General features: G+C 33.9%; 1 pseudogene; it reads right to left on the reverse strand.

The window, feature by feature from the left end:
• Nucleotides 1–11,718: 11,718 nt before the first annotated feature.
• Nucleotides 11,719–12,517, reverse strand: LOC149565665 (putative CCR4-associated factor 1 homolog 6 pseudogene; annotated as a pseudogene).
• Between the last annotated feature and the right edge of the window lie 2,552 nt (nt 12,518–15,069).

The following is a 15,069-nucleotide window of genomic DNA, read 5'->3' on the forward strand; positions in this document are numbered from 1 at the left end:
AATAAAGACACAAGTGTAGATATTCCTACCAAAGGTCAAGAAGGACCAAATATGTTAGAACCTCCAATTGAGGAAAATAAGGAGACAAATCAAGCAGTGACAAGTACTACAATTATTGTCTAAATCACTGATATCCAAGCAAGATCGAGTGGTGACACCCTTTCACCTACTCCTGCAAAGATAGTGATGAGTAGAAGCACTCTGTCCCTGAGAAAAGGTAAAGAAATACATGATATTTCACCAGATATTTCTATTAGTTTGGATGAGTTATTGAGAATAGTGTAGAATAGGACATGTTTGTTCCCCTTCTTGTATCATGATCACATATTTTAAATGAACAAATCTAATTTAATAATATAGTCCATATTTTTAACAAAGAATAAATTGGATTTGAGTAATAACATTGCAAATTTGTAAACAATGAATGATTTAGATCAAGATCAACATGAATTAAAAATTGCGAAGATACAATTGTCCAATTAATAATTTTCTAGAAATTTTCAAAAAGAAAGATAATGAGATGAAAATGTTAGTTCTGAGATTAATGGCTATCAAAATCATGAGACATATTTTGGTCACAATATGGGCATTTCATAAATTTAAGCCAAAACTAAAATAGTGAAAGGATCTGTGTTGATTTCATAGAGCAAAAATATTTCATAAAAAAATGAATGTCCTGTAATTAACATTTAAAAATGGAATGTCCACTAACATTAAGGGCTTCTTTGGTAGTGGCAATATGAGTGGAATAGGCATATGTAAGTTCTTAAAATTTTGATTTCTTTGTTTGGGTGCACCAAATCAAAATTGCAAATATGAATACATATTCTAATTTTAGCCCAAAAATGAACATATGCAATTCCACCTAAATAGGTGGAATTGGAATACATATTCTTATTCCAGTTTTATTTATTTTAGAAAATATAAATTTTTGGGTTCTTGAATTCCCATCAAATTTTGACTAAACCAAACAAAAATAGGAATATCTATCCCTATTTTCTATTCCATAACAACTATTCCAATTCCCATATTTCTATTCTCATAACCAAACAAACCCTTAAGTTTCAGCGATACACAAAGAGAGAGATCTACACTAAATAAATCCATAATTTAATTGCTCGTTGAGAGTTACATAGGCAACACCAAGTGAGGAAAATTTAAAAGCTCTTGGAGGCATTTCTTGGGCCAAAAAATTCCAAGTCAGAATTATATTATGCGCATCATATCTAGCGATGGAAATATTAATCTTAACCAATTAATTACTAAATGAAAATCTCAAACCAAATTTGTTTTGGTGGAAGGAAAATAAAAAGTAAGGCAACACTTGTTGAAAACATTAATATCTGGACTTTGGCGCTGAAACCTATTGATTTTTTGTTTTGAAATAGTAAAGACATGATTTGCATAATGAATCAAAGATTTTTCTGTTACAAACATAACCCTTAAAAAAGACTATTCAACCTAATTGATTTTCTACCAATTCCTCAGATTGGAGATGACGACCAAAGTATATATACCAACACTCCGTCAATTTTTGCCGGTGGACTCATCAATTCTCAACCCACAATATTTCCTTCGTAAATATTAACAACAACAAACACGAATGACTGCGGTGAAGAAAACTACTTAATCGGTGCTTATTCACCAAGGATAGAAAAATTCTTATACGCATAGCAAAGGGTCTAACTTAAAATGTATTTCATCTCTGTGGGAATAATCCACAAGTCATGTCCAAAAAGAACCAACAATGAAAATGTATGAAAATAATTAAATAAATGAAGATGCTTGGCTGTTATTGGTGAGGCCAAAAGGCTTAAATAGACCTATGTTATATCAGAAATAAATTATATATACTATAAGTCAAATTTACTATAAACCAGTATTTGCATCTTTGAAGGGTGCAAGGATTAAGTCAAGAGTATTGTATACTTTTGATGATATTCTTGAATTTAATTATTCATAAACTCTTCATGTCTATTTCCCTACCTCTTTATTTATATCTTTCTTATATGTAAATAGACACTCCTTTCTCCCTCCCTCTCTTTATTTTATCTCTCCTCTTTACCTTTTTCTCTTTTGTATACATATCCTAAATCCTTTGTTTCTTTTTGATCTATCTATCACTCACCTCTTATATACCCATTATTCTCCATTTGCATATCTATCTTATCCTACCCCTCTATTTACCTTTCACCATGTTGGCACTCAAAATTGTAGCCCAAATTTTGATCACTTTTGAGAAAATTAAGCCCTATGAGCACTTTTAATGCATATGTACCCGGCTATACCTTTGAGGCCCCTAAGGTGTTTAATGTTTCTAACACCCTCCATTCAGTGCGTTTAAGTGTTCCATGATGATAAATTGACATTTTGAGTCATTTTGTGAAGTCTTGTTTTGAGCTAGTTCTAAATTTGCATTTTTACCCGAAGTGTTAAACAGCGACAGGAGGCCCTGTTTGCCAGTGAATATCTCGCACCCAAAAATGTGTCATGACCTGCCACTTTGGAAATATCTAGTGTCCATACCCAAGAACTTATGTTTCATATTTTGAGTCATTTTGAGTTCGTTTGATTAGGTTTCGAGCCCCTCAAAGTTGGTCAGTTACTATTTTCATGCATTTGCACTTTGCACATAATTTTGGGAGGCCTTGTTCGACGTGTTATAACTTTGACCCAGTTGACCCAAATGTTGAAATTCCTATTGCATTGCATTATAGACGCAGAGACTTGTTATGTTTTAAGTTTCATCTCATAACGAGTTTGTTTGATTAGTTTTCAAATGTGATTCCAAATGTAATTTCTAAAGTTTTACTGGTGTCAGTATTTGCAGATTGTTTGGTACCCCTGTTTGGGATGTCATAACTTGAGATCCGTGATTGGTAAGATCGAATGGATTGTACCCCTATGTTGTCCTCTAAAAATAATCCAAGTGTGTTAGTTTTTAAGTCACGACGAATCCATTTCCACACTTTTCTAAGTCAATTCCATTTGCAAAAATTGATTTCTTGTCATTCTTTCCAGTCAACAAATCCAAGTAGCTCACTTTGACTGTCCGCCATTTGTGTCCAATTATTCATAATGAGCCCAAATTGTAGATTTGTACTCTCCTCATGACAGAGAACCAACGTCCCAAGTTTTGTTCTTCCAAGTGTCTATTTGCTTAGTTTTTGAAGTTGATTCTGGACCCAGTTTATTGCTTTCTAACATGTTTTATTGCAGGCAGTTATGAGAGGTCAACTTTGACAGTGAATATCTTTTGACCCCAAATTCGTCATGAGATGAGATTCGACATAGTGCAAGAATGCAGAATAGAGAATCAATGTGTTAGATTTTAGAGCCCGGTCAGGTGTTTGGATCAGTTTTTAAGGCCACTCAAAGGACCTTCTGGCATGAAAATGACAGTTGGCAGTAAAGGATAAAAATGAGTTTTTAAAGATAATTCAATGCTCGATTTTGATTTCAGTCAGTTTGAAGATCTCACTGGATCAGTTTTCCGAAAGAAAATTTTTTTTAGCCGGACCCACTTTGGGGCCCGACTAATTGCATCACACTTTGGTGTAAAATGAGATGACGACTCTCTATATGGTAGTGGGTCAAACAGACAAAGTGCTGGGGGAAGTTAAGTATATGAAGAAAATGAAGGTGCCACTACATCCACCGAATTATGATCTATGGATAAGTGCATGTAGTGTCATTTTTGACATTGATGTGTGGGACGAAAAGGATTGAAAGTGTTAATGAGATTGGAATGTCACAATATGAAGGGGTAATGGTACAATGTTTTAAGTCATCATACAAAATTTTAACTCCATTTGAAATTAAGGGACTAATTTATGGTGGAGATCAGAAAGCTCCAATATTACAGGTCAGGAAGGGCATTGACATGGGTTGATGTTAATATGATCTCACACAACTAGTATGTTTAGAATTTACACTGGAGGAAGGGAAAACAAGTTTGGTGCTAAATATTTTAACATCCTTTTTAAGCATGTATGTTGAGGCAATGACAAGATGCATAGTACCATGCATTGAAGAGTTCCAGAAGCATGACAAATTAAGCCACCCTAACATCATGATGCCATTGGCATGTGCTTTGAAGAACAACTTGGCTGTTCTTTTGTATGAGAATGTTCACAAAGGTTGAAGTTAATGATAATTTTTAAGATGACATTCAATTCTGTATTACTTATAAAATCTCATGCTGTTTGAAGCCATTGCATTGAGTTTTTGACAAAATGACTTGTTTGGATGATGCCTATGGGAAGCACAATCTACATTTAAATATGCTACAAAAAAAAAAATTGGCTTCTAGGCATGTCAGTGAAGAGATTATATTCGAAAGAAGAGTGGCAGTAAATGGAGCTATCTGTAAGACTCCTCAGACTCACATCAATCCTCTGAAAGATGCTATCTACATTGATGGGAAGACCCTTCCAAAGAAGTAACAGAAGAAATTTTATTTTTCTTTGAACAAACCTAAAGGGTACATCTACTCAAATGGGGAAAAGAAGAAATCTGTGTTGTCACTTCTTGAAAAATATATTTAAAAAAAGGCAAAGAACATGGGAGGGGATACATTTTCTGCACATGGATTTCCATCAGTATAAGGGATATGCCATTTTATTTGTATTGCCTTGGGTACATCCAAGGCAATCCGCCCAGCACCATCCATGCCAAGTAGGGGATACACCCCAGAGTGCTGAAGAAAATTACGAGCCATGAAAGATTAGGCTTGGTTAATACGACACTGCCTGATGTTTGACAACAGAGTTCGATCCTATAGAGAATTACTACTCCACTTGATTAGTTGTAGTGTTTTGCATCGAAATGAACTCAATGGTGCTTGGACAGGTCTAACTCGCATTCAGTGACTTCAACAAGATGATGCTCATATTTTTGCACAAGATCTCAGATCAAAGATGAGGTCCAGGATGCACTAGATTTCCTATAATACATATATGACATATTTGGCTTTACATTTGACCTCAAGTTGTCCATTGTGCTAGAAAAACACTTGGGGAACTTGCAACAGATAGAAGCAAAACTTGCAAACAGGAAGAAAAGCGCAGTGGTTTTGCATTAAAACACTTAATCCCACATTGGTTGTGGGTTGAAATTTTTTTGTGTTTAAATATAAACTTACTCAATATGCATAACGTCCAAAAGACTTGGGCATTTTGTAAAGCTGCATTATGATGAGAAGGGCCCCACCTTGTGACTAGCTGACATGGAGTCCGCAACAAAATTTTGAATGAAGACGCTAACAAAGTGATGATGTCATCAATGACATGGTGAGCTTAATGACCGGGTGAACAGGATGCTGCCATGGCATGGTGAACATGTGTTGCGTAGGCACATTCCCACATGCACATTCAACACCCTGTTGATTGTAATGTAGGAAAGCCCCTAACTGACATGTGTCAGTGGGCCCGCTTAGAAATGACATGGCATACTTGCAACAGAGAGATGAGGTGGACCCAATAGCAAATCTTGAGATGACATGTGGCGACCAATAGCAGCTCAAATGAAGGAGGCATTAGATCGCACCACATGGCGAGATGGACAGTGGGCACTTGCCCGCAATACCAAGATGCACGCTGGATAAATAATGTGGGATTGTGGGAAGGCGACACATGGCACCGGGTTAAGGCAGATGATGACATGGTAGTGCAACGAGTAGGCCAATTAAATCATGATAGGTGGCACTTAGTGGTAGTGGTTGACTAGTCAGGAAGTGACATGTGGCATTCGGTCAAACCTAGTTTGACCCAAATTTAGAGGGTGGGAAAATTTGAAAGAAATAAAAAAAAATTATTGTTATTTTTTTTTTGATAAGCAATTGCAGCATTAGTGAGTTTTAAATTCAAAAAGGTCATTTTGCTAAAGTTCAAGCATTGGAACATTTTAAATTTTTGAATTTTTAATATTCAAAGGTTGCAGACCTGAGGTAGTTATAACAGAGGGGTATTTTTCAAACTGGCTTTCTAGAGGTTCCTGATAAGACAAATATGCGATGTTATATATTGTCAGAATCGGAAGAATCTGAATTTTCCGATTATGGAGTTAGTTTTTACACTAGAAGCAGTTTGTTCAAGCTATAGGAGGTTTTCTCTCAGGTTCCCAATTTGTAACTGTATTCAGGTGACAAAGTTTAGAACTATTTCATAACATGAAAATGACTTGAATATGTGTAAGAGATAGTGAAAATGTAGTTGGGGTCATTTCTAAGTCAGTTAAATGGAGTTTTATCAGCATTCTTGATGCAAATCAAATATTTTGGCAAACATAGGATTTCATCATTCAACAAGAGATATTTTGCAAATTAGTTACAAGTAATGATGAAAAAAAAAAAAGATCAAAGGGGTTTTCAGTTGCAGGAGATTGAATTCCAAGTGGACACATGTCAGGCATAGATTAGATCCAGGAATTCATCTTCTCCTATATCTTTCTATTTTTCTTTCATTGTAGTTGTTGGCAGTTTGCTTTGGGTAATACCAGTAGGGTTCCAATGTTTTATTGTTGAAACCAGGGATTGTAGATGGTTTTGCTTCCTGTCTATTGAGCTGTGCTCTAGCAGTGAAGGCCACACATCCACCTCTTGTGCAGATTTTCAGTTCATTCTCATGTGTTGTTTTTTGAGATAAATGGAGATTGATGCTAGATTATGTGAATTATTTAGAGTTTCATTTAGTATTACCAGTTCATGTATTCAGTCTTTCCATGGATGAATATAAAAAGGGATTTAAAAGAATTATCTGAGTTTCCTTGTTCTGTCTCCTAATTCTTCATGTGCTATTAACTTTGAGATTAAATGGATAAGGTTCATTTGATTTAAGGCAACTTGGATGAGTTGTGTATTAGATCTATTGTTGCTCATGACTCAAGGAGTTAGGTAAATGCTTTAGTATTCTGATAGGGTTTCTGGGTGTATGAAGGGGATATTGCATAAGAATGGGATTTGGAGATTTCAGTTGATAAACTTGATTGTAATGCAAACAAGTTAGGTCATCCTGCTAGTAATGACTCTATGTTTCAATGGATAAGGCGCTGATCACTAAATTAGATGCAAGCTAATATGAATGTCATTTGCACAAACTCTTTTATTCAAATAAATTCACTTTTTCATGTCTTGTAGTGGGCTGAAAGGAATTAACCCTCACTCAACTTATGGATTTCATAGATTGCAATTTGCTACTGTAGATCTGTGTTATTGCATGAGTTATTAGGAGATATAAGGGCTTTTATCTACTTTGAATAGATTCAGGAATATGTTTTGCACTGGTACCATATTAAATTGAATCTGAGGTCCACCCGCCTGGGTCTTGCAGAGCCTGAAGTGAAGAAGGAGTTATGCCTTATAGTTGGCCCAAGACTGCAGTCAGGTGCATTTATCATAGGAAGTTGCTAGCTTTAGATGCATTCGTCTGGTTTCTTGGTCATTTTCAAAACTATTAAATTAGGAGCCAACACACCCCTCTCTATACATATCTCATTTCCTCTATTTCTTGTCTATCTATCTATCTATCTATTTCTCAAGATCTATCTTGATCCATATAGCTACTATCTAGAAAGCAACATGGTGTGTTCACTTATTCATTATAGATTTAGAATAAATAATAATAAGTGTTCCTATAAAAATATTATTTGGTCTAACTATGATAGTAAAACTATTTTTCAGAACAACAATAAGTATCAATTCAAGAATGATTTATTTAGAGTCATGTATAATTTAGTACAATGAGTATGTAAAGTTTACTACTCCCACTCAAACTCACATTCTTAGACTATAAAAGTGATGGATGTAAAAAATCTTATAATTTTTTTAGAAATATAAATTATTTAAATATTATAAAATTATATAAACTATAATTTATTTTTAATCAAGCAAATAATCAATAATAAGATACATAGGAGTATATGCATATGTATATCTCAATGTATGTATATATATGAATCTGCATATACATAGATACATGTATGTATGTATATGCACACTTCAATCATCATATCTTGATGTAGGAGCATTCGTGATTGGCTGACAATCCTGTATGTTGGGGTATTTTGGCTTTGGATTTGGTGGTGCTCGATCGATATTGAGTTTTTCATGGTTGATGTGTCAACCAAGTGACTCAATTAATGAAGGCATTCAACAATGCTTGGAGCACTTGGCAGATATTGTAAGCTTAGTTTACACTGGGAGCTCAACAATAGTGTTGCTTGAGTTGCTCGGTCAGAGAAGGGATTTGGTCTATGAAGGTGGAACTTGGTGTATACCGTGGCTTGGTTTGCACTAAGACTTAGTAGTATTATTGCTCGAGTTAGCTCAGTCAATGATGGAGCTCAGTTGTGCTTGGTGGAATGTTGATGCTCGGTGGTGGTTTCTAACACTCAGTTTGGTCTTGGTCTCTATGGTGCTTGAGTTTTTTGTGAGCTGACTTTTGAAATATAATTTGTGTATAGGTATTTAATTTGTGTTGAAGTTGACTTGTGGCTTGCATGGAAATTTAATGTAAGGTTTTATTTTAATTTTTAATGGGCTAGGCTGACTTGTGACTTAGTTGGGTATAAGAATGAGAGTTTTGTGGAGTCTTAAGGTAGATTAGGAAATAGTCATCTTGCTTGGAGAAAAGGTTGAAGTGTAGGAGAGAATTTTGAGAAGGGCTAGTAGCTGAGGCTCGGTAAACCAGAAGATTTCTTGATGGGCTTGTAAGCACAAGTTGAAATTTCCTTGGAGTTTTCTACTAGAGTGTGGATTTGGACTAGCTAGGATTAGTGTTGGGAATAGGATTGAGTTGGATCTTGAGGGATCTTGTAGAACTATTTATTTTTTAATTGCTATTATATTTGGCCCTAACCTAGAAGGCCTTACATCTTGGCATATTGCATGTAAACAGTTGTTTTATGAATAAAGTCTTGAGAATTGGTATTAGATCTTGCATTATTGTTGTGCTTTTTCTATGTAGTTATTTGCAGCGATCTAGATTACCTCTAGTAGGGGTACCCTTAAATTATTTTTGCATTTGGTGGAATGAAAGCATAGTTATTCTTGAGTGTGTAGACCAAGCACCGAAGTTGCTCAGGCATTTTGCACCAGGACTTGGGTGAAGGCTGGAAGAGAAGGTCGATCTTGTGGAGCCGATTGATCTTTTGGATTTATGGATTTATTGCCTTGGGTTTGCAAAGGATCTTAGAAGATGCCTCCAAGAAGATTGGACCCTAGGGAGATTGATGATCTTAGTGATGTTGTGTAGGAAAGGATCTCAGAGAAGATTAAAGCAAAATTTAGATCTGAGATGGTGTTAATGAAGAGTGACATGAATACTAAAATTGTGAGTGATTTTGGTGGTGTACCTAGGCATGTGGGTACTAAAGATGGTTATGTGAAGGTTGCTGAAGACTTTGAAGCTATTGGATCGATAGGTGAGGATATAACTAATCGTGTGGAGAGACCTATGGGAAATAAGGATGGTGAGTTTGCTAGACCTGGATCTCAATTGAAGTTGAAGCATAAGATGGAGGTTTCTAACTTTACCAATAATTTTAATCTTGAAGGCCTAATTGATTGGATTGGTGAATTGGAAGACTACTTTGAGTTAGAGGATATTGAGGATCCACTCAGAGTAAGGTTGGCACAAACTAAGCTAAAAGGACATGCTGCTCTTTGGTGGAAAGAACCACAAAGAGATAGAGAGAGGGAAGGTGAAATGAAGATGACTAGATGGAGGTTGATGGTAACTAAGTTGAAAGATAAGTTCATTCCTGCTAATTATGAACTTGAGTTATTCAAAAGGTTGTAGTATTTAAAATAGAAAGATATGTGACCTATGAAAGATTATACCAAGGAGTTCTACAAGTTGACTATTTGGTTTGGACATAGAAAATGTCAAAGCGGAGGGTAGCTCGGTACATTAATGGTTTGAGATTCAATATCCAAGACATGAGGTTGGCATATTGAAGATTGATTCAGTTGAGGATGCTTATCAGTATGCCCTGAAGGTAGAAGATAAATTGAAGAGGAAAAGTCAAGGTAATTCCAAAGGGAAGGAGAAGCACCTGAGAGCTCAACAAAAGCTAAATTGAGTGTTGAAGTTGAACCAAAACCTATTGATAAGAAGAGAAGGATAGGTAGAAGTGAGTTTAAGGGTACTTGCTACAAATGTGGAGAAGTAGGAAATAAATTTTATGAATTTCCTAAGGTTGGTAACATAATAGCTATTGTTGTGAATAAGGTTGAAGACCATGGCAATAAACCTGAGCAAGGAGAGAATTTACTAGCTCGACAAGTATTGATTGGCTAGAGGATAGTGCAATCTTTTTAGAGGACTAGTTTATTTAGGACTTGTTGTAAGTTTGGTGGTAAAGTCTGCAAGGTGATTGTGGATGGTGATAGTACATATAACCTTGTTGTTGAGGAGATGGTTCAAAAACATGGTTTGAAAAGAATGAAACATCCTTGTCCTTATAAGATTGGCTAGTTTCAAGGTAAGCATGCTTTGGAAGTGAGGGAACAGTGCCTTGTTGATTTCCAGGTTAGGCAGTATAAGGATCAATTGTTTTTTGATATTGTCACAGACATGAATAGTTTCCATTTATTGTAGTATGATTCCAGGAATGTGCATGATTGTGTCAAGAATGTGTTTACAATTGTGAAAGGTGACAAAAAGCATTCCCTGATTCCTTTGTAGAATGAAGAGCTCGGTAGAAGGAACCTGAGTATTGGCAGTTGAGTTGAGATGAAGGATTTTGAGAGGGTTAGAGATCAGTGTGGAAGGTTGACCTATAGAACACAAAGGATGGATGTGAATAAGCAAAAGAAGATCAAGGGAAAGAGTGTAGAAATTGAGGTCTTGGAGGATATGTAGTGTATGATTTCAAACTTCAAAGATATATTATTCTACATTCATAAATAACTACTACTTTGACTTAAAATAAATTAATACTTCTATTGTGGTTCTAGATATTTAAAAACCCTAATAATTCTACTAACACTGCAAGTAATTTTTCTTTTAATAAAAAAAATTGTACTTCCGTTGATGTTGCAAGTAGTCTTTGAAAAAACTGTTTGAATGTTTCAATTTGTAAACAAAACTCATGCTCCAGTCGAGTGTAATTTCTATTTGACAATTTTATTATTATTTAAAAATATATTTGAATAGATCAGAAATGGTCATTTCTTGACTGGCACTCCGCGTCACGTTTCTGGTATAGACTAAGAACAACAATTTTGATTTTAATTTTGGGGGTGATTATTAACATTTTCTCCAATCGATTTAACAAAACGATAAACATTAAAATGCATTTTGAAACTCATGAGAGTTTTGGATTTCAAAAGAGTATGATCAAATTCATTCTTTCTTTTATGTTTGTAATAATGTATTAAAAAATTCAATGAAATTTTATGTTTATAAATTATATTTGTTGATTAATATTTTCATATATAATGATTTTTAAGAGATCATTTCTTATTAAGTATCTAAATGGTGATAATCTATAAGAAACAAAGATTCCAGAAAATTTCAACTAAAGCATATTTAATCATAACATTTCTTCCAAAATCAAACCAACTTAATTTACTATAATCTTTAATGAAAATAAAACCCAAGCCTAATAAGCTTTGAAACTACAATGATGAGAAAAGAGAAGAAATCTTGGAACCCAACTTCAATAGGCTTTGCATAGAAGAGAAAGATGTAGAATCTTGAAAAAGTTGCTGTAGCCCTACCCCAATCCATAGACTACATTTGCAAACCTGTTAATATATGTTGGAGGATACATCTTTTCCAATTTCATAAAAACACGATAGGTAAGAAAACTGTCATACCCAGCTTGATGGGAAGTCCCCACTCTATCCACCTTGAGTAGCTCAACAACTTTGCTAAGCCCTCCATACAAGCCATCACAATACTTAATCAAATGCTTCACATCATAAACATTGGGGAAGTAGAATCTCACAAGCCCAAACTAGTGGTTTGCCATGGAGAGCAATGGCCACCAATGAACAAGATTGATCAGATACCCAAAATCATAACATCCATGAAATGAGATCCAGTGAACTTTAGGATTGCAAAAATACCAGAAGACCAAAGAAGCTCTGCAAATCTTGTGGCATCAATACCATCTCATTATTCTTCTTGAAATCAATTCCACTCTTTTTGAGAAGTTCAATGGCGTAAGGGGCATGAAGGTTATGGTCTAGATCAAACTCCCTAAAATTGAATTGCCACGCACAGGGCTACCCCGTGCCACGATCTGGAAGATTGTCATTCTCGTCTACAAAGGTGAGGCGAAGTTGGATGAGAGAAAGAATATTTATATCTCCCATCATACCCATGTAATTGTACTCTCTCCTGCTGCTAAAATTTCCAAACTCCTTCACGACACTTGTTCCAGGGAACTTTGTATCCATCGCCACATACGGAAATTCTTTTGCAACTTCCCTTACCAATTCCATTTCTTTCTCCACATTGTGATCCCACACTTCCCTTAGGAAAACATTCCCTTTTGCTGTCATTGCCATCTTCACAATCTTCTTTAAATCTCTAATGAATCTCCCACTATTGGCGGATAGTTGGATACACTCATTCCAGCGATGTTGAATGTGAAATATATATGAAAATTCCCTCTTGTTTTTTATTGTCTTCTATTTTAGGAACTCGACTTTTCTATTTTTAGCTTAAAAGTAGAATGCTTTATTTTTTCTTGCAATTTAGAACAATTCATTCAGTTTATTTTAAATTTTAGCGTGCCTAACATTATAGTTTTATAATATTGGTTCATTTTTAGTTTGGGATTATAAAAAATATAGTTTATTTTATATTTTAGTTGTACTATAAATTTAAACTTCTAGATATAATGTTTAAATTTGATATTATACGCTTATTATATAGTATATTTTTAGTTAATTATTAAAATATAAATTGCTATTTTTATATGATTTGTTAATGAAACTATTAATTTAATAATTTTTCTAATATAATTATTAATTTTACTATTTTTTATTTTTATCTTTTCTAATTAATAATATTCTAATAAAATTGTTAATAAGTTTTGATAATTCTTTGATCTATTTTAAAATTCTTATATTATTAGTTTATATTACATTTATTCTTTATTTTGTAATTAAAAAAAACATTGACTAGCATTTAATTAAAAGTGATATTTTTTGAATTGTTGCTAAAAATATTTTAGAATAAAAATAAGTAGATTTATCTTATTGTTTTGTTAATTAGTATTTTTTTTTAACACTAACATTAAATGACATATTTTGGAATGGTTGATAAAAATATGGTAGAATAGAAATAAGTAAGTTTATCTTATCTATTTTATTGTTTTTTTTTCAATTTTTTTAAAAAAAATTAATATGTAAATATTAAAAAATAGGCAAGAGCTTACAACACAAAGGTAAATTGTGAGTCTTTTATCGAAGAGGTCTTGGGTTCAAATCTACTTGTGGTTAATAAACAATAATAATAATTAATCACAACACATAATAATTAATCTTGGCTTCAACCTCTTACCTATCCAAAAAAAAATGTAAATAGTAAAAATAATTTATATTACAAACATTAATATATAATAAGAAATATAATTTATAAATTTCTATACTATTTTTATAATAATTAAATTATAATATTTTGTAGTAATTTTATAATAATTAAAAGTTATAACAAATGCATTTATAAATTTATTACTGTTTATATTAAAATAACTAAATTAAACATGCAATTAAATGTTAAAATAAAGATATAGTGCAATACTTTTGTATTGTTTAAAAGGTTGTAAATTCAAATATGACTTTTAAAGTTAATGCATTTACTTTTAGTAGAGTGTCTTTCCTAAGAATGAATTTTGAAAACCAAAAGCAAGTATGGCTAATGCACAAAGAGAAGAAAGAGAGGAAGTTAGAAGTCCTCATAATGAAAGAGATTGAAGCATACACGAGACAACATGCTGAGAACACATTGCACACGAACATCTCAGGATAATCAAAATATATTGAGAATACAATTTTTTTTTTTATACACTTAGATGAATAAAAATAAATTGAAAGACAATAAATACAAGTGCATAAATGTGAATCAAATCATGGACAAACTCAAACTCATGATATTGTTGAGATTAGTTATGATGGAATGAATTCTATGAAAATAAATCATGATCTGCGAATACCAGCTAATAGAGTACAAGATATAATGAATGTTGATTTGCAAATTATAGTTCACAAGAAGAGTTAACATCTCAAAAAAGAAGACAAACAATTACAAAGAATACAAAATAGTTCATGGATAAGTAGGACATATATTTTATGAATGTCCTAAGGTTGGTGACATAAGAGCTACTGTTGTGAATGAGGTTGAAGACCATGACAGTAAACTAGAGCAAGGAGAGAATTTACTAGCTCGGCGAGTACTAATTGGTTAGAGGACAATGTAATCTTTTTAGGGGACTAGTTTGTTTAGGACTTGTTGTAAGTTTGGTGGTAAAGCCTGCAAGGTGATTGTGGATGGTGATAACACAAATAACCTTGTTGCTGAGGAGATGGTTCAAAAACATGGTTTGAAAAGAATGAGACATCTTTGTCCTTATAGGATTGGTTGGTTGCAAGGTAAGCATGCTTTGGAAGTGAGGGAGCAGTGCCTTGTTGATTTCCAGGTTAGGCAGTATAAGGATCAAGTGTTGTGTGATATTGTGGACATGAATAGTTTCCATTTATTGCTTGGTAGACCTTGGTAGTATGATTGCAGGAATGTGCATGATTGTGTCAAAAATGTGTTTGCAATTGTGAAAGGTGGTAGGAAGCATTCCCTGATTCCTTTGCAGAATGAAGAGCTTGGTAGAAGGAACCTGAGTATTGGCAGCCGAGTTGAGATGAAGGATTCTAAGCGGGTTAGAGATCAGTGTGGAAGGTAGACCGAGGATGGATGTGAAGAAGTAGAAGAAGATCAAGGGAAAGAGTGTAGAAGTTAAGGTCTTGGAGGATATGTATGTGAAGAACCAATTTGGGATTTATGTGTTGAATCCCAAAAGATGTTCTCCCAGTTATTAAGAACATCTTTTTGAACCTGGGTT

The sequence above is a fragment of the Cupressus sempervirens genome, chromosome 3 (assembly GCF_028749045.1).
Source record: "Cupressus sempervirens isolate cs-2001-9-10 chromosome 3, ASM2874904v1, whole genome shotgun sequence".
NCBI classification, from domain to species: domain Eukaryota; kingdom Viridiplantae; phylum Streptophyta; class Pinopsida; order Cupressales; family Cupressaceae; genus Cupressus; species Cupressus sempervirens.